Raw genomic sequence first — 20,722 nt, 5'->3', positions numbered from 1 at the left:
TTGTCTTACCCCTCCCTGTGCAAACAGAAGGCTGTTTAGGACTTTTTTTGCTAGATTGCTATAACACAAGAACATTGCCACGATCTACTAGTTCTTTTGAATTTCCAGCTTCCATTTTTTTTAAAAAAGAAAGTCTCTGACCCTTTTCGTTATCCCTTTCCCTTTATATCTCTGCAATGAAAAGAGCTAACTTAAACAGCAACCTTGGGATTCAGAGGAACTAATAGACCATGGCAATAAATTACTATCATATTATTGCACTACAGTGATCTAGCAATTACCAGTGTTTTTAAAAGCTCTCTGGTGTTGTAGAGTATGTGTGGAAATGGTAGCCACAGGGGATCTAATAAGGAAAATGGTGCAAATGTGGGCAGGGCTTTCCATCCATATGCATCTTCTCATCCACATGGTATACAAAGGTGCTTTGACTATGACCTTGTCAAAAAGATCATATCAAACCAGGTTTGGGAACAATTGTAGCAATAGGAGAAAACCCAGAAAGTGGACCATTAGGGGATGACATTCCCCAAAAAATCTGCCCAGTTTGAAGAAGAAGAAGAGTCAGTTTTTATATGCCAACTTGCTCTACCACTTAAGGAAGAATCAAACCGGCTTACAATCACCTTCCCTTCCCCTCCCCATGACAGACACCCTGTGAGGTAGGTGGGGCTGAGAGAGCTCTAAGAGAAATGTGACTAGCCCAAGGTCACCCAGCTGGCTTCATGTGGAGGAGTGGAGGAACAAATCCAGTTCACCAGATTAGCGTCCACCGCTCATGTGAAGGAGTGGAGAATCAAACCCGGGTCTCCAGATCAGAGTCCACCACTTCAAACCACCGCTCTTAACCACTACACCACACTGGTTTTCTAGATGCCAAACTAGAGTGAAGCCACTGTGTGGAAGCAACCACAGTCACAATCCTGATACAGCCATCCTATGACATACCCTACAGAGGGGTCACACTGATACTGGGCAGATGAGGAAAGGCAGAGCAAGAAGAAGGAAAAATGGCATCCCATAACCAGCCAGAGTAGCTCTCTTACAAGGCCATGCTAAGCAGAGTTACACCCTTCTAAACTTATTGACTTCAGTGTTCTTAAAGAAGTGAAATGTTGCTTAGGATTGTACTGTTAGTTGCTGGTCTATACCTATAGCAGAAAGAGGTGGTAGAATCCAGAAGTGGCAGCATTGGCTGATCCATTTCAGTCTGCAAGAAGGGAAAGACACATTTTAATGCTTCCTCATGTAAAAACTCTCTGTGGATTAAAAAAACAACCCAAACATTTCAGAGAGAGAAAAATACTAGCTGTACTGGCAGCTGCTTCCCACTAAGTGACCATCTCTGTCATCACCTCCTCCTCTTCCTCCACTCTATTTTCCCTGTTCTCATTCAGTCAAAAACAGAAAGAGATGGGGATGGGGGAGTCCTAATTCCAGATGCACCAAATCCCTGGCTTGCCATAATGCCAGTCTACTAGATATAGTAGACCTTAGAGTTAGTCTCCCCTATAGCCTAATTAGGATTCTTGGTTTTTATCTAGATGACCCAGGTTCAACTCCCAGTATGGGAAGCTACACATTTTAGGAAGTTCTGTGGCTCAGTGGTATAGCATCTGCTTTGCATGCAGGAGGATCCAGGTTCAGTCTCCAGCATCTCCAATTGACAAGGTCCGCCAGTAGGTGATCTGGAAGATCTCTTGAGAGCTGCTGCTCGTCAGAGAAGCCAATACTGACCTTGACAGACCAATGGTCTGACTCATTATAAGGCAGCTTCATGTGCTGTTGCTGCACCGTGGCAAGTCAAAGGGCCACAAAGATGGTGAGGGGTCTGGAGACCAAGTCCTATGAGGAAAGGTTGAAGGAGCTGGGTATGTTTAGCCTGAAGAGGAGAAGACTGAGAGGGAATATGATAACCATCTTCAAGTACTTGAAGGGCGGCCATATAGAGGAAGGTGCCGAGTTGTTTTCTGTTGCCCCAGAAGGTTGGACCAGAACCAATGGGTTAAAATTAAATAAAAACAGTTTCCATCTAGACATTAGGAATAATTTTCTAACAGTTAGAGTGGTTCCTCAGTGGAACAGGCTTCCTCGGGAGGTGGTAAGTGCACCTTCCTTGGAGGTTTTTAAGCAGAGGCTAGATGGCCATCTGTCAGCAATGCTGATTCTATGATCTTAGGCAGTTCATGAGAGGGACAGCATCTTGGCCACCTTCTGGGCATGGAGTAGGGGTCGCTGGGTGTGTGTGGGGGAGGTAGTGGTGAATTTCCTGCATTGTGCAGGGGGTTGGACTCGATGACCCCAGTGGTCCCTTCCAACTCTATGATTTTATGATTCTATCAGTGCTGCACCCTCCCAATATTAGCACTGGACACCCCCCTCCCCGGCAGCTGATGCCATCCCTGTCTCTTTTCAGTGAAGCATTTGGAGAGAAAAAAAGCCCCCAGCGGACAGGACCTCATGGGTCAGACCTGCCTGCCTCTCCTTCTCTCACCCTTAGTAGCAACTACAATCCACTGCCGCACCTCGCAGTGGGGTTGCCTCGGGAGGAGCCACTAATGAAGTGGTTTGAGGGCGACAAATGACTCCATTTAGTCTCCTCTCGGACACAGATGGCCGCTGCACCTGTGGAACATTTGTTGGAACAAGCTCACTGTTAATTGTGACCGTGGCGTTGACAGCGATTAATTATGGCACCATAGGGGAAACCACAACGACATTAATGATGCCTGGATACCGGCATCTGGCTGACAGGCCTCTCTCAGATGTTTATGTGAGCCTTATCTCTACGCAATATGGCCAGATTCTAATTACTCTGAAGAGAATGCCAATGCTTTATTTTATTTTTTTTGTAGTGAGTGGATGAGGGGAAATCCGAGCTTTCTCACCCCCTCCTCGCAGACCTTATCTATTCGTCTTTCTCATCTCTCCCTCTCCTCCTTTTGTATCTTTGGAAATGGCAGCGTGGAATTTTAATGAGCGGCGGTACAGCAGGGTCTCGAGGCGCAAACACAACACAATCCCCGCTCGCCCAAACTGGCCATTCCAGGCCAACTGGTTAACCGACCATGGCAGCACAGGCCAATGGGCTGGCCCTCCGCTCCATTTCTCCACACACACTTCAGCAAACAGCCTGTTTGCCTAGCCAGCTCGTATCTTGCGGTAAAGGAAGACAATAGCTTTCCTCGCTGACAAATTACCACAATACACTGATGTGCTTCACTATGCATTAATACTGGCAGCGATCTATAATGGAGTCATGGGACACTTATACAAAAGAACAGCCCTGCCGGATGAGGCCAAAAGTCCATTTAATTCAGCATCTTGTTTCCAGATGCCACAGAAGGCCCACAAGCAGGGGCACAGAAACTAAAGCCTCCTCTGCTGTTGCTCCTCCCCCCAGGGTTGACAGGTCCCTCTTTGCCACCGACAGGAGGTTTTTGGGGCGGAGCCTGAGGAGGGTGGAGTTTGGGAAGGGGAGGGACATCAATGCCATAGAGTCCAATTGCCAAAGCAGCCATTTTCTCCGGGTGAGCTGATCTCTATTGGCTGTAGATCAGTTGTAATAGCAGGAGATCTCCAGCTACTACCTGGAGGTTGGCAGCCCGATCTCCCCCCCAAATTGATATTTGGAGGAACACTAGGGTTGCCAGCCTCTAGGAACTAATTGGAGATGTCCCGCTATTACAACTGATCCCCAGCCGATAGAGATCAGTTCACCTGGAGAAAATGGCCTCTTTGGCAATTGGACTCTATGGCATTGAAGTCCCTCCCTCACCAAACCCTGTCCTCCTCAGGCTCCGCCAAAAATCTCCAGGTATATCCCAGCCCAGAACTGGCAACCCTAAGGAACACTGTCTCTGAACATACATATGCAGATGTCATGGTTAATGGCCCTTGATATACCTCTCCTCAATGGATTTGTATAGATTCCTTTGAATGACATTTGAGCTTGCAGCCATCATAACATCCTGTGACGGTGAGTTCCACAAAACTTAATGATTCATTGTGTGAAGAGGCATTTTCCTTTTGCCCATCCTGGATCTATTGCCCATGGACTTCATCTCTTGTTCTCGTCACTTTCTCCCAACTACCCTTCAAAGATGGTGGATACATACTGAATACATCCCTCTATGACACTGTCATACCCATGCTCCTTCCGTTGTGGTGTGGACAACGTATCTCCTGTCCAGGAAGAATTATTGTAGGGGAGTCGCAGTACTCTAGAAAAGATCAGGCACCTCATCTCTCTTCTTCCTATCCCCAAATCGAGCTGGGTTGCTAAGCCCCGTTTTATTTTTCCACAGACTGGCTTCAGCAAACGCACTTATTCTGTTGGCTGCTATAAATAGGGATTGACAGATTTGAGACAGAGATGGTAAAACATTAATTGGAGCAACATGAGAGAGAAAGAAACGAATTGCCCACCCACACAGCAGGGGATTTTGCTATCTGTGCCTTTCATGGATTTCAGGCTTTTCCGTTGTATAACACAAGAATTCAGAAGAAGATCTCTGACAGATCTGGGGTGATAAGAAGAAAGGAAAGGCGCCACACTCCAGAAGCACTAAGAGAAAACAACACCCCATAAAAGTATAAAATATTCGTCTGGACCTAAACATCTTCCTTCCTGGTAATCCAATCTGGTTGACTGGAAAAGAGGAAACAACAAACTACATACAGTAATGGCTCCATGTTTCAGGAACCCATTGGCAGGATATCTTCCACAGGCCTCCTCGATCTTGTAATCCAGTCCCACATGTGCAGAGGTGCTTTCAATAAAGTTTACTGCAACCACAGGACTTGCAAAAAGCTTTAACTAACCATATGTCTTCCAACAGCAGAGAGATGTTCATGATATAAGATCTAACTTACAGGCAGAGGAGAAGAACAAGAGGAAGCAGGTAAACGAGAGAAGCATTCCGTGAACTCTGATGAGAATTCACTCAAACCCCTGAGAGTTCAGATGGATTTACCACACCAAGCCGATCACATGATGTCCCTTCTCCAACCCTAGCCCTGTTCAGGTTACACTGAAAGCACATACAGCCTGCATGCAATCAGTTTATAAGAAAATGCCGATGTGCATTGATTTTACAAATGAAATTGGGGGACAGTATCTGGGTAAATGTGGGATTTCAATTACACATTCAACTGTGCATGTGTTGAATGTAACATGATAATTACTAAGCACATGCAGCAAGAAACAAATCAAGTTTACACTGTGTGTGGGTGTGTTAAGTCCCATCAAGTTTCATCTGACTTATGAGACGCCTTTGAATCTTCGTAGGGTTTTCAAGATATGACGTTATCAGAAGTGTTTTCCCATTGCTGCCTTCTGCACAGTACCAACCAGGGTTAGACAAAGAGTCACTGCCATTGTCTACGGCAGATTCTCTGACAGTGTCACCTTCCACTACTTCTGCTGCCCAGATTCAAAGATTCCTCCAATCCCATCACCATTGGAACTGTCTGTCCTTTTCTGCTGATGCGGCTGTTGATTCCTGAAGGGGATGGGTGCATCTTAATCTGGTGTCATAGCTATGACCATTCCACCGTAAGAACATAAGAAAGGCCCTGCTGGATCAGACCAAGGCCCATCAAGTCCAGCAGTCTGTTCACACAGTGGCCAACCAGGTGCCTCTAGGAAGCCACAAACAAGACGACTGCAGCAGCACCATCTTGCCTTGTTCCACAGCACCTAATATAATAGGCATGCTCCTCTGATACCTTGAGTGACTGCAATGAGTTTAGCCTCTTGACAGAATACGAACTCCTTACGGTATTGCTCCCAGCTTCACTGACACACACAACCCCCCACACCACGTTAAGGTGTGCAACCAAGAGGGCGTGTATGTACACTGTACATGGATTGTATGCATGTTCACTGTAACTTGCAAACAGAGCTACTGCCTACCACTCAAAGACAACTCTCCATGTATGCTATGGCCAACAGCGCCTGGAAATGAAGCAGCTAGATGGTTAAGAGTAAACCTGGAACTAGACAGGGAGAGTGATGGGCCTTGGTGTCAGGGATAAACAGGAAAAAGGCATCTTGAGGATCTAAGCAGGACACCCTAAAGGAGCACTGAGGGACAGATGAGGGCTGGAAGGAGGTTGAGATGTTCCTACGAAGAAGAAGAGTTGGTTTTTACATGCCGACTTTCTTTACCACTTAAGGAAGAACCGAACCGGCTAACAATCACCTTCCCTTCCCCTCCTCAAAACAGGCACCCTGTAAGGGAGGTGGGGCTGAAAGAGTATAACTAGCTCAAGGTCACCCAGCTGGCTTCATGTATAGGAGTGGGGAAACCAACCCGGTTCACTAGATTAGCGTCAGCCACTCATGTGGAGGAGTGGGGAATCAAACTCAGTTCTCCAGATCAGAGTCCACTGCTCCAAACCACTGCTCTTAACCACTACACCACACTGGCTCTCATATAGCATCTAGATCAGGGATGCAGCACACTAGCCAAAGCAGATTTCTTCCAGACATGAAGAACACACTAAGCTGCTGCATACCAAATTGCTTCTCTATGGAGGAGGGCGACTCCTTCCAGACCCCATAAAATTGGACCCCTGGGCCCAATATTCACCAAACTTCAGGGTTCATGCAAGGAGAGTCCCTTGAAGCTACCCTGAAAATTTGGGATTTCTACCTCCCAAATCGCCCCCACAGGAGCTTCGGAAAAAAAATCCCCATAGACCACAATGCACCCGAATGTTTCAGGAAACCTGGAAATAAGCCAAATACCAAAATGGGTATTCACCTTTTTCTGGGTTTACTGGAAAAAATTAAAAAATAAACCCAAACCCGAAATTTACCGCTTTTTTTTTTTTTTTTGCACAACCCTTGTCTTTTACATCATCTACTACTTTTTCACTGGAGATGCCAGGGATTTAATCCGGGACCTTTGGCATGCAACACAGATGTCCTTCTACTGAGCCATAGCCCCTCCTATTCAGGAAAAAAAGTACACAATAGAACCTTTGAGAATAGCCTTCGGTGGAATGTTGGCTTTATACTGATTCATTTACCGGGCAATCCTAAACAGAGTCACACCCTTCTAAGACTAGATTTAAATGGACGTTTTATTGTTTATTACAAATAGAATGTTTAGGGTTGGAATCTGCTTTAAGCTTTCTGGAAGTAGAAACACATTAAAAATAAATAAATATAAATAAACCAGGATTTTACAGGGTAGTGAGCTCATACCAGCAATGTATTGTACTTTCCTTTGAAAAACTGTAGCTGATGTGTTTTGGATTTTGAAAAAGTCTAGAAACATATTTATTGACCAAACAAGTTCCCAAATATTTGTTGAACTCAAATTAGAACCCCTTACCATGGCAACCTCTAGCCAAGAGCCATATTTTCTGCATTTTCAACCAAGGAACAAGCAATCTGCTCATTCTGGATTTAAGGATGGATATACATTTCTTTTTCATCTTAAAAAAAATAAAACAGACCACAATGCAAGACAGCCTGATAGTTTAGATGCTAATGGAACCTGCCAGGATTACATTCTGCACTGCATTTCTGCAAAATGAACATGAGAAGCAAGCCTCCAAGCTGTACAGAAGCACAAAACTAAGTGTGTTTAACCATGACATATCATGAGTTACAATCCATCCTATACTGGAGAAAGATGAATCATGTTGTATAAGTAGCAGAATAAAGTATGAGACTGTTAGGAACAGTTAATGTTTGGAGGACAGCCCTTCTGCCTTCCGGTAGTGTCTGGGAAGAAGAATCAGCATGGTGTAGTGGTTAAGAGCGGTGGACTCTAATCTGGAAAACCAGGTTTGATTCCCCACTCCTACACATGAAGCCAGCTGGGTGACCTTGGGCTAGTCACAGTTCTCTTAGAGCTCTCTCAACCCCACCTACCTCACAAGGTGTCTGTTGGGGGAGAGGAAGGGAAGGAGATTGTAGGCCGGTTTGATTCTCTTTAAAAGGTAGAGAAAATTGGCATAAAAAACCAACTCTTCTTCTCCTTCTTCTCTTCCTTCTCTTCTCCTTCTTCTCTTCCTTCTCTTTCTTCTAAAACTTTTCCTGGACTATACTATTTTAGTTACTAGGAGGATAAGTTACATATTTGAAAATGTCTCCTTGAAAAAAAACTTCCTACTCAGAAAATTAGCATCAGGAAGAAGAATTCATTGGGTCTTCCTCCCTGAAAGACTAGTTTTCTATGTGCATTTTTTTATTGATGGGTGCAAATTTGAACATTCAATCCTACAGAAATACACATGCAGCATTCTCAACCTTATTCCCCCCCCCAATCTATATATACTTTTGATGTTGAAACTGGGTAACAGATAAAAAAGTTCTGACATGGATGGCCCAGGGTAGCCTGATCTCATCAGACCTCAGAAGCTAAGCAGGGGGGGCTCTGATTGTACTTGGATGAGAGACCACCAAGAATTCTGGGGCTGCTATGCAGTGGCAAACAATTGCAAACCACCTCTATTTGCCTCTTGCCTTGAAAACCCTATGGGGGGGGGTCAACATAAGTCAGCGGCAACTTGACAGAACTTTCCATCATCAATAGCTACAATGCAGGGGCTAGCTTTGTTTGCTGAAGGCATTCCTCTAGATTCTAGATTCCTATTCTGGATTTTGATAGACCAAACATAACAAGAAAGATTGCACAATAATAGTTTTAAATCTGCAACAACTTTTGGAAAACAGAAACCATGCACTTCCAGTGTCTGGAACCCTGACTGCTATCACAGAAAAAAAAGTAGGACATGGAGAATACTGAAGCTGCCTGCATTTCAGGTTTGGTGGCTACCTTGATAGAAATTCCAAAGTGCGTCCACGGACTGCTTAGACCCACGTACTTAAGATATCATATTGGTATCAGAGAATGAAATAATAACTTTTACCAATGGAAAAGTGATATTGATTGTCTACTACAAGATTGTGGCAAGCTGACGAAGCTCCATATTGAAACATGCAGTTGGATCGACCCCACGTCCTTGCCCCCATCTGCTCGACCCTCCGAGTCAAGCCTCCAGTTTGCTCTGTTGCCAGCCCGTCTCCCCCCGAGACGCCGCAGGCTCGGCCTTTCTCCGTGGACGGACTTTGGATTTTCTATGACATGGGACACTCTAGATTTACCTTGGCACTATAGAGCCGGTTTGGTCATTAAGTGCATCCTTACTAGTCTGGTATATTGGCTGGTACAGCTGTGTGCACAATAGAGCCGCCTTGGCCAAATTGTGCATCCTTTCCTGTTTAATTTTAGGTAATAGCCGGTTTAGGCTCCTTTTTGATTTTATGTATTGGTGATTGTTCTGTAATTAGCTACTGTAACTGAGGGATTCGTAGTGTTGTATGATTGTTTATTACGTTAAGGGTGATGGATTTATAAATTTAGACATAGAGTAAAAAGTGTTTATTGGTTTGTTTATTAATTGAGCCCTCATGCTGTTGTTTCTACTAGCTTATTCTATTACAGCATAGATATGTGTTTGCATATTATCTGGAGGTTGGCAACCCTAAATCTATATGACATTATTTCAATATGAAATTATATTTCCAAAAGCCACCTGCCACTAGAGTAAATATTTCATTTGTGTATGAAAGAAAACACTTCCTCCCTCTCTTTCTTTTCTTCACAACTACCATATAACGTAGGTTAGGCTGAAAGTGTGTGACTAGTTCAAGGCACATAGCGTACTTCATGGCAGAGGGGAATTGAACTTCAGTCTCCCCGACACTCTAACAACTACACTGATACTCAGTATGAATCTCCACGTGGATCACAGAATCCGGAGTAAATACTGGTTTCTCAGATGCTCTGGCCTGAAACTTTGGTTGACATTGCTTCCAGTTTTTGGCAGTCTACTTCCGGTGCCGTCGGCCAGCCTGGAGTAAGCCTTGGAGTGGCTGCACTGGGCTCTCCTTCATAGTATTCTCCCCAGAATTCACATGCTTAGAGAGCAGAAGATTGCTTCTTGGCAAAATTTTGCCCTCCTGAAGAAGAACCGAATACTCAACATTTATCATGGTTCTGTAAATGTTGATTTGCACTGTTTTGGAATATATATATTTTTTTGCTTTCTTTTGTTGTGCTTTATCTGTTGGGCCTACTTTTCCACATTCCATTCACACACTTCAAAACTCAAAGATTGCACAGCAAGAACACTTTGAAAACCACAAGCTTTCTCAATAGAGTGGTTATCAAAGCTATGCTCCTCAGGTTGTCTCCCCCCTCCCATTCTGGGGCAGTTCAATCAAGACTGAGTACCTTCAAGGCCAGAGTGTGGGATGATGATATAACTTCTTTCAGGGACAAACGAAAAAACAAAATACTGAAAAAAGATCTGATTGGGAGTCTTGCTGGAGCTGTTTTGAGTCATCCTCTTGAACAAGCTGTTTTGAATCATCCTCTTGCTCTCTGTGTTGATTGTGTGAGGAGCCAACAAATATGAGCGAGTTCTGGAGAAAACCGGCAGAGATCTGAATACCAGGTCAGCCGCCATTTTGGAGAGATAAAGCCAGGGTCGAACTGTGTAAAGTTTGTTCCACACTTCACTCTCCAGTGGAATCAGTTTACAAAGTTTGTGGCGGTAAATATTACCCACTCTACCACCCTGTGTACTTCCTGAAGCAATCCATTCACCAAATCATCTCTGCACGCCAGCTGTTCAGCCGGCCTCGGCCTCCACTTTGCCAGCCTCGACACCGATCTGTCACTCATTGCTTGGCTGTTGAACTAGGCCTGGCCCTCGGGGCTACCAGCTGTCCTTTACTTTGAAGGGAACGTCCTTTGTGTTAGAAAGCTGTGCAAGATACCAAACCATATAAAGTGGATCTTATCTTTATGTAGAAAAGGACCTCTTGCTCCGGCTACATTTCATTACTCTCTGTCAGACAGATGTGCCCTCAGTCTCTCTGTTTCTGAAACAGATTTGGTAAGTTCAGTAGATATTGTATCCGCCAGTTTATAATGCGGTAGGCCTTTAGGCAAATCCCAGATATGCATTTTCTAATATTTCAATTTTTTGATCGGCCCTTTGAAGCTTAGGACTGTAATTATCATGGGACTACCAAGAAAAAAGGGCGGCGCCAATTCACACAGCCTAAACCAATATGGCATACCACATACCAAGTCAAATTGAATATTACATTTTTAATGCTCTTGTCATGCTTCCTTCTACCAGAGATGAACAGGGGCAGCCAAGAATAGGGTTGCCAACCACAAGGTACTAGCTGGAGATTTCCTGCTATTACCACTGATCTCCAGCCAATAGAGATCAGTTCCCCTGGAGAAAATGGCCGCTTTGGCAATTGGACTCTATGGCATTGAAGTCCCTCCCCTCCCCAAACCCTGCCCTCCTCAGGCTCCGCCCCAAAAACCTCCAGCCGGTGGTGAAGAGGGACCTTGCAACCCTAGCTAAGAACCCTAATGGGTTCCAAGTCTGAACAAAACCATGTTCTGGATCTGTCCATGAGCTGCTCATTGGCCATTCTGTCACCAGATAACATTTAAAGAAATTCACCTAGAAAATCCCTTTTTAAAAAAAAAATCACCAAGTGGTGTCATTGTCTTCTGGCCCAAGTAGTAACTGTAAGGAGACCAGCTTTATCAGCCAAGGAATTTCCATTCACACCAGTAGGCCAGAGTGGGTCAGGTGATATCCCTGTATTCACCAGGTATTGCCATTGTCTACTATGGTTTATTTACTTATTTCATTACAGTCCATGTTTCTCAAGGAGACTCCAGAGGGAGTACAACTAAAACCAGTGCAATAAGAACAATACAATACATAGAACCAACAAAATTATAGAATGCACTAATGTAGACAACAAAACAGATTGCAAAACTGGAGAATAGTTCAGCAAAATCTCTATCAGACATCTGCTGCCTCTGGAATTCCTTCTTGCTTCAATTTTCCATAGCTTCCTCTAATATCTAGACCTCCATCCACCCACTACTAGTGTTCCTTTACCGTAGGTGTATGCACCCCATTCTGGTACTGGATACTTCCTCTGCTAAAACTGTCAAAAGGGCTTCTCTGTTAGGACCTGAGCCCTGTGAACTGATGGCCAGATCCCTCATGCTCAAAAGGACATCAAGCAAAGGATTCAGCCTGTGTATCCTGTTCTGGCCAAAAGTAGGAGCTACAGAGAGGCCATCCACATCAGCCGAGAGATTTCCCTAGCATTGATAGGCCAGTGTGGTACACTTGATACTAGGGAGAAAGGTAGCCTAAACATGCTTAAATAAATAAATACAATTAATGCTGATGTGGTATTTCCCCCAAATAGGGATATGTTTTACCAGAGACAGGTGAATCAGAATATCAGGTATGTCCCAGGTAAATCAGGACAGTCGGAGCACATGTATTCCCTGTCTGCTATAAATGATTCTGGGTCAGGCTTGCTCACTAGCCTGAAAAACTCAGAGTCCTGTTTTTGACCAGCCAAAGTCCAGAATCCCCCTGCCTTTGACTGGACAGGATGCACACTTGATGTTCTCTCAAGGGCTGCCATAAGCAACCACCTAGAATGCTGAGCAGAAATGCCTGTCCCGGATATCAAGAACAAATTCTTCATTGCTTAAAAAGAGGGCAATGTAAAAATGACACAGGTTTTCAGTGAGCAAATATGAGCCAGGAACATAGAATTCCAATTACTTTCTGAGAATCTCTTTAACCTTGTAAAAGATCAAAATAAAATAAAAAAGCGTCCAAAACTCTGGATGGTACAAAGCCTTCATCCTGTTCTACATAAACCCAGAGACCAGATTGCAAATGATCTCATGATGGCTTATGGAGGAAAATGAAATTGTACAAAGTAGCACCTCTTGGGTAAATAGTCACTGGCTTGTGCAAAGAAGTTTCTTTCATAGACATAGCATGAGAGGTGCTGCACAGAACACACAAAATATCCCAGTGTCCCTAATTTGGTGTTTCCTCAGTAATAATAATAATAATGAATGACATCTCATGCAATGGTTTCTTCAGCTGAATGATTCTTCAGTGGACTGCAGTTAGATGGTAAAAAACAGAAGAAGAAGCAATTGTGTGTATTTGAGTATTGGGAGCCACAATGTAGGATAAGCCCCCACTAGGGTAATTTACCTGCCCATGGTGGGGAATTACCTTCCTCCAGCCCTTATTTCCCACCTCCAAGGAACTCAGGAGTGAGAGGAAAAATGGCCTCCACATAGTGATGGTGAAGACCACTGACACTATGGGAGGCAGTCTAGATTAGAACATCACCTGGAAGTGATATCATATCCTCTCCAAATACACTTTCCCTGGGAACTGGCCTGTAAATATCCCAGCATTTGCTGAGGCAGTGTTGGGAACTCTAGCCCCAGCAGAAGTACAAATATCAGGGCCAGAAGTGGTGTCAGTACTGGTGGTGGTGTAGGGGAGAGAGTTTGGTGTTCTTGGCACCCACTCTCAAATTAGAAGAGAAGCAGCAGAGGAATGGGCCAGACTGGAGGAGCCAGAGGGCCCTCCTTCAGTGGGAGGGGCTGTGGCTCTGTGGTAGAGCATCTGCTTGGCGTGCAGAAGGTCTCAGGTTCAATCCCCGGCATCTCCAGTTAACAGGACCAGGCAGTAGGTGATGTGAAAGACCTCCGCTTGCGATCCTGGAGAGTCACTGCCATTCTGAGTAGACAATACTGATCTGGATGGACCAAGGGTCTGATTCTGTATAAGGCAGCTTCATGTCCACCATGTGGTTTATGTGGAACAATGGGAAAAAGGAATAGTGGCAGCAGACAAGCTGACAGAAAGATTGCCCATTAGTTACAAGCCCCAAATTCCAGAGGGGAGACCAGTGTGACTTGGAACACAAGAGATACAGGAGACATCACTCCCCATTTGGAAACTTGTTGCTGTGACCCACAGGGCCTCCAAATTACAGTGTTCTGGTCCCAGCTAGCAAGCCAGATGGCCTGTGATGAGGAAAGTTTCACCAATTGTGCAAGATCTCCAGTTCCTGAGAGCTTTCTTCCCAAGCACATGACTCAGAGAACCAGCCTAGATATCAACTGGTTGCCCCTAGTGGCAGCCTCTGCCTCATTGTTCTTGCCATAGTCCTTATTGCTAGCTTGTTTTTACAGGATAACAATGAGGGCTTTGCACAATCATGCTGTCCTTTCTCTTTCACCATAGAAGCTGGGCTACTTACAACATGTTATGACATATCAGGACTAGGGTTGCCAACCTCCAGGTACTAGCTGGAGATCTCTTGCTATTACAACTAATCCCCAGCCGATAGAGATCAGATCACCTGGAGAAAATGGCCGCTTTGGCAATTGGACTCTATGGCATTGAAGTCCCTCCCCTCCCCAAACCCTGCCCTCCTCAGGCTCTGCCCCAAAAATCTCCCTCCGGTGGCAAAGAGGGACCTGGCAACCCTATCAGAAGCCTAGTCTGCTACTTCCAGGGGATGAACTAACAAAAAAGCAAACAATAATCTCTACATCAAAGAGTTGCTGAGCCGAGCTCAACAGCAAACAGAAAGTATAAAACTGAATGAGAACATCATCTCCCAAACTGGGCAGAATCAAGAACCCCACCCATGTTTACATCACTTCCTGTGATTCAACTGTTTTATCTTCCTTCTATATTTAAACCATTGCCATAATTTGAAACAGGTTTCATGAGAAATGAGAATTACTGAAAGGTTAAATTGGGTTATTTGTGTTTCTTCCTTTTCCCTCAGCGGGATCTTTCTCTCCCATATGAGGCTAGATTTAGATATCACTTGGTCAACTCATGATTTTCTTTCCTCAGTATGTTCTCCTATGCCAGCTGCCAGGATACCTTACCAATGTTAGGGTCACAAACATGGCTATTAAAGACTGACACAAGTGACTTAACTTTCCCCTCATCCACTGTTTACCCCCTTCGTGCTTCACCTTGGTGCCACTTTGCCATGGAGAAGAGTCAGGAAATACGAGAAGAAGAGTTGATTTTTATATGCCGGCTATCTCTATCTTTTCAGAATAATCAAACTGGCTTACAATCACCTTCCCTTCCCCTCCCCACAACAGACACCTTGTGAGGTAGGTGGGGCTGAGTGAGTTCAGAGAGAAATGCGACTAGCCCAAGGTCACCCAGATGGTTTCACATGGAGGAGTGGAGAAACCAACCTGGTTCACCAGATTAGAGTCTGCCGCTCATGTGGAGGACTGGGGAATCAAACCGGGTTCTCCAGATCACAGTCCACCGCTATTAACCACTACACCATGAGCTGGCTAGATAACATCAAACTGCCACCTAAAATATCCAGATCTGCCACTGAAGGGGATTTATTTAAATATTGACTTGCATAACTTATGTCTACAGTCAGGTTTTTATTTGAAAGATTCTACTGCCTCATCAAAACAGTGAATAACAGGGGACATTTATAATGCAGTAGGGCTGTGGGCAAATCCCCGACGTGAAGCTCATTCATCTTTCTAAAGCTTCTGACATTATATAGGCCATTTGAAGATTCGGATGGAATTCAGTGCTCCTAGTATTGGGATTCCTTTCATTGACTGGGAGCTGATTCATCTTCCCAGAAAATCATTTCGGACCACGGAGTCAAACCTTGGATTTTCCTTGCCACTATTTTTCTTCAGGGGTTCCCCGTCGGTTCTGTAAATGAGTAGTTTGCACAGAGTCAGTAAATATTTCAGTATCTGCTCAAATGCAGCCCTCATTGTTAACTGCTGCTTCCTTTGTCACAGCAAAGTCATGTTTCATCTGTCATAAAGCACAATTTCTGCAAGTTTAGACAGATCTGTCAGTCATACCCCCAAATCAAGCATCCATGCAGAATGCATGATTTGTGATAGGGGAAACTATCTATCTATCTATCAAGCTCATATAGAGCCTGTTTTCAACATTTCACAGGGCTGTAGTGCTTTTATTTCCTGGCCACATTTGGCTTGCAATGGGAGAACTTTTTTTTTTTTTTTTTAACAGACAAGGAATAAATGTTAGGCATCCTGGATTTCAAGCTAGAGTCTTCTGTGTGGATCAGCTTATTGGGGTCCTTTGGTTTCCTGCAATTCCATACTAGGGACTGGGCAGCAAAGAAATGGTCTCTTGTTGATCCTCTTCTCAATAACATGGTTCTGACTCCTGTACAAGGTTTTGATTCCTCTCCATCTCCTGAGATAGGCCTTTTATGAATGGGTTTTTCCGTTGGATATACTGCTCTCTCGATGCACAGTATTTGCAGTTGAATTCTCAAATCATTCTGGACAGGGGTCTGAAACTGACTAACACTTTCTGTGAAACTGACCAGATAAGCAGTCTTGTAGGTGGTTTGTGATTATTTCAGCATTCTTGCTAGTCACACACACACACACACACACACACACAAACCTTGTTTGATCAGGCTGAGGTTTGAAACTGACCACCACTTACTGTGAAACTGACCAAATAATTCCAGCTTCGCAGGGAGGGGTTGGATGAGGGGGAATGACAAGTGTGTGTGTGGGGGAGAAGCTAGAATGGGTGTGAGGAGAAAACCCTAAATTGACAAGTATGCACAGCATCTTGTTTTATCTGGCCAAGGGCCGCAAATAAACAATCTATCTAAGTATGCACAGGACTGGCTTCTGATTTGGGATAGTGGCAGACATTAAACTCGGGCAGACATTAAACAAAAATGCAGAGAAAATGCGAGGGGAAAGCAAGGTAACTTCTATAGGTCAGGAAATACATGCATAATGAAAACAAAGCCTCAAAGTACTCGGGGCTTCACGGCGACATAAACAACCTGTGCATAAAAGGCCATAGACCACGATGTGTATCTTGGCTGGATATATCATTCAATTTCATTCTGGTCCCATGACTCCAGAGATACCCTAGAGAAAATGGTTGCTCTGGAGGTTGGACTCTATGGCATTTTACCTCACTGAGGTCCCTCCCCTCTCCAAACTCCACCTTTCCCAGGCCCTGAGTATGGCAGCGGGTTTACTTCAAGCTCATGGCTTTGTCAGTGTGACTGAGCGGGGCTCAACAATTTTTCATTGGCATGATGACGAGAGTCAATATGTCAATTGTGAAGCTGATGCAGAAGTTCTAAACCCCAGCCCTCCTTACTTACAAGCCTCTTAGATAAGAACTTCTCCTTGAGTCCTTCAAGAACAGTCAGAGTAGGCTAGAGAGAGCTAGATGGACTGATGATCCATCTAAGTTAGTGAGGTATACAGAAACACGTTCCTAATTTTGTGCAAAGTACTGGAGCATCTGTCTGAGGAAAAGCTCTTTGGAGAATAGCGTAGTGGTTAGAGTATCAGATTAGGATCTGCAACACCCAAGTTCGAATCTCCACTCTGCCATGGAAGCTCACTGGATGACATTGGGCCAGTCACTGTCTTTCAGCCTAATCTACTTCATGGGGTCGTTGTGAGGTTAAATGAAAGAAAGGAGAATGATGTTGTAAGCCACTTTGTAAGCCGCCTAATTAATTCAATTTAAAAAGCATATGTCTGCATTATGCACACTGGTTGGTTCTAACAATGGCATTAGTAGCCATAATATTGCAATTCCCATGTACACTGTTACTTTTGCTGCGATTCCCATAAACCTAATGTGATTGCAACCTTTCTGGATAATTAGTCAACAAATGACATTCCAGAATTATGAATGGTCTAAGTGAGTAAGAGCTTGCCTCCCTGTTCCAGCCATAACCCCATTTATTTTTAATGGATTATACCTAACTATTTCTTGCGGGTGACAGCTTCTGTTCTCCTTCTTCCCAACGGTGTTGTTTTTAGGAGTCCCCATTCCATAAAGACAATTGCTGGCTAGCAGCAAGGTCGTGGAGAACAGCTAGTTTGGGTGGCCCTGTCTCCCTTACTATTAAATTATCTGTGAAATATACCTTGTCAACTGCTGGAATTAATGGCTCATGCCACCCCCCACCCCCCCAAAAATCTGAGAAGCTCCTATTGCTTGGATAATTGTGTAGAACTTATTTTTCTCAAGGTCGACCTTTCCTCGAGTAGATTGTGCGCATGTGTGAGTAATACTTAGATCTTTTATTGAAAAGCCACAAAGCAGTTGTGGCTTAGTATTAAACACAGGGCTGCAGCCAGCCTTCCTTGCTAGGTGGGGCTGCCATCCATCCCCATTGATAGCCAGTGGGGCTGCCATCCATCCCCATTGATAGCAATGGAGCAAAATGGATGACTTGGGGCCAGTTATTCTGTCTCAGCCTGATCTACTTTGAGAAAATAAACTCAAGGAGGGGGGAACAAAAGTTGCTTTCCTGAGCTCCTTGAAGGAAAGGCTCCTTTGAGCCAAGATGAAAGGCAGGGTGTACATATTTTAATAAATAAAATGTGTAAGAAATAAAATGAATGAGCGATTGATTTCCAAATGGGGTTTCAAATACATGGACTGAATGAAAATCATAGATTTGCCCTGTAGCCGGCAGAAACTTTTAGAAACTGGTAGGGTTGCCAGCTCTGGGTTGGGAAAAACCTGGATATTTTGGGGGTGGAGGAGGGTGGGGTTTGGGGAGGAGGGGGACTTCAATGGCTCTTAAGCAAAGGAAACAAAACTGGGACCAGCAACCACAAATGTCTTGGCCAGCCCTGAAGCTTTTAGTAAACAATTTTATTGAATGACCCAGAGATTTAATGTTGACAGAAAAAAATGTCTTCTATGCTTGGTCTTTGCCATTTCTGCTCATTTTACGCCTAGGGTTGCCAGCTCCAGGTCGGGAAATATCTGGAGATTTTCGGGGTGGTGCCTCAGGAAGGCAGGGTTTGGAGAGGGTATAAAGTCATAAAGTCCACCTTCCAACACGGCCATTTTCTCCAGGTGAACTGATGTCTGCTGCCTGATGTCTGAGATCAGTTGTAATAGCGGGAGATCTCCAGCCACCACCTACAGGTTGGCAACCCTATGTACGCCCGTTTGGTATAACCCCTTATCTTGGCAACCTTTTACTGTGCTACAGAAAATAGGGGAAGATGAGGTTCAGATCAATAACCCTGAACTTTCAGTCTTCACATCCTTCCCAATTACTTCTGCCCTCTTAGGATCCATTGTGAAAGGCTGTTTTTCCCCTCCAGACTGCCATTTATTTTTATCAAAGAAAGACGTGTACTTTAAAAAATAATAATCAAGAGCGGCTCCCCAATTGTTTGGCGTTGTTTTCCGTTTCCTCTTGATGTGCTTTTGTTGTTTGTCTCTGAGCTTGAAGGCAGTTTTTTTTTGTCTTTGGAGAAAAGATGGCATCCCAGCTGCTGGGATCTCATAGTGTTTTGATTTAATTTGCTAACACAAAAGCAAATATTTAAAAAGTCTCCTGTTCCTCAGCCATTGGGAAAAAATGTCATTCATTGAATCTTTCTGGGAAGAAACTTCCCCTCTCTCCACAAAGCCCAACTGTCACTTCCTGCTTCCCCCCTCGCCACATTAATAAAATGCTAAACTGACCTTTGTGGAATTATAAAGTGGAGCAGTCGCATTTCTTTGTGAAAAAACCTATTTTTCTTACCTGATACTCCCCCAGGCAATGAGCAGGATTCCTATTTTGTATTGCATTCAGCATTTTTTTTCTTGGCCATCTTCCCGCTGAACTAATAGTTTGCTATGATGCTGTTAATACATAATGATTATTTCATATCACAACGAACATGTTTTCAGAAGCCCAAAGGTCATGTAGGATCACATTTTAAATTAAGAAATTAAAGTTATTTAAATTGCATGGAAGGAGGTGCCGATTAACAGCCATTGACATTCATCTTGGCATTTTATTGAATTTTTTTTTAAAGCACGTGTGCCGAAAATAATGTGTCACTCGAGCTTCTGATTGTATTTTTCTCTCTGTTCCTCTCTAACGGCATCGTACTGGCTAAGGGTCAGACACAAAGTTCTGAGATGGGAATGCCACATCTGTGATTGGCTCTGAAAAGCAGATGAAGGGCATTTAGGGTCTTGGGGCTTGGGAAAGGAGGGCTAATCCTTCCCTTCGTGCCTTTTCCCTGATGGAAAATAGCTTCAATTTTAATCTGTCGTCTGGAGAGAGAGAAAAAGAGAGAGAAAGGAACAAGATAAATCCCCCCAATTAGGATTTAAAGGAGTCCTGAGGGTAGGGTTGCCAGGTGGGTGGTTTTGGTGGGAAATTGCCTGCCAATCCACCCAGCTGCTTCGGAGGGGTGGCACACAGGTGCCCGCTCGCAATGACATCACTTCCGGTTTTGCTTCCGGAAGAGCTGCATCGCCGCAGCCGATTTAACACTCAAAACCGAAAGCAGCAATGTGGTCCCTCTGGAAGTGAAACCGGAAGTGATGTCATCGCCTGTGCACCCCCTAAAACCTCCCACCAAATTGCGAGGGGGGACAAGGCAACCCTACCTGAGGGGCTTTTCCATTTGGGAAAATGATATAGGGGAAAAGAGTTAAACCCTTCCTTCTCTAGCTCCACCATCCTGATCCAGATTGGGGGAGTCCTATAGTTGTTTTTAAAACCAGTTTATACACCGGGAGTCTAATTGCAGTCATAGGGTATCCATCCTCCATGTTGAGGAGGGGGGGTACTGGCGTTCTCCTGGAACTACAATTTTCTCCAGACTACAGAGATCAGTTCCCCTGGAGGAAATGGCAGTCTTGGAACATATGGAATGACATCCCTGATTTCCTTCTTCACCAGGCTAAGTGGTACCCCACAGGGTGCACAGTTTATGACTAAAAGTCCCAAATATGGAGTCATCGGAAGAAGCCCAAATGTGTGTTG

Source organism: Euleptes europaea, chromosome 13, assembly GCF_029931775.1.
Source record: "Euleptes europaea isolate rEulEur1 chromosome 13, rEulEur1.hap1, whole genome shotgun sequence".
Taxonomy (NCBI): Eukaryota; Metazoa; Chordata; class Lepidosauria; order Squamata; family Sphaerodactylidae; genus Euleptes; species Euleptes europaea.
Note: the sequence above shows the minus strand (reverse complement) of the source record.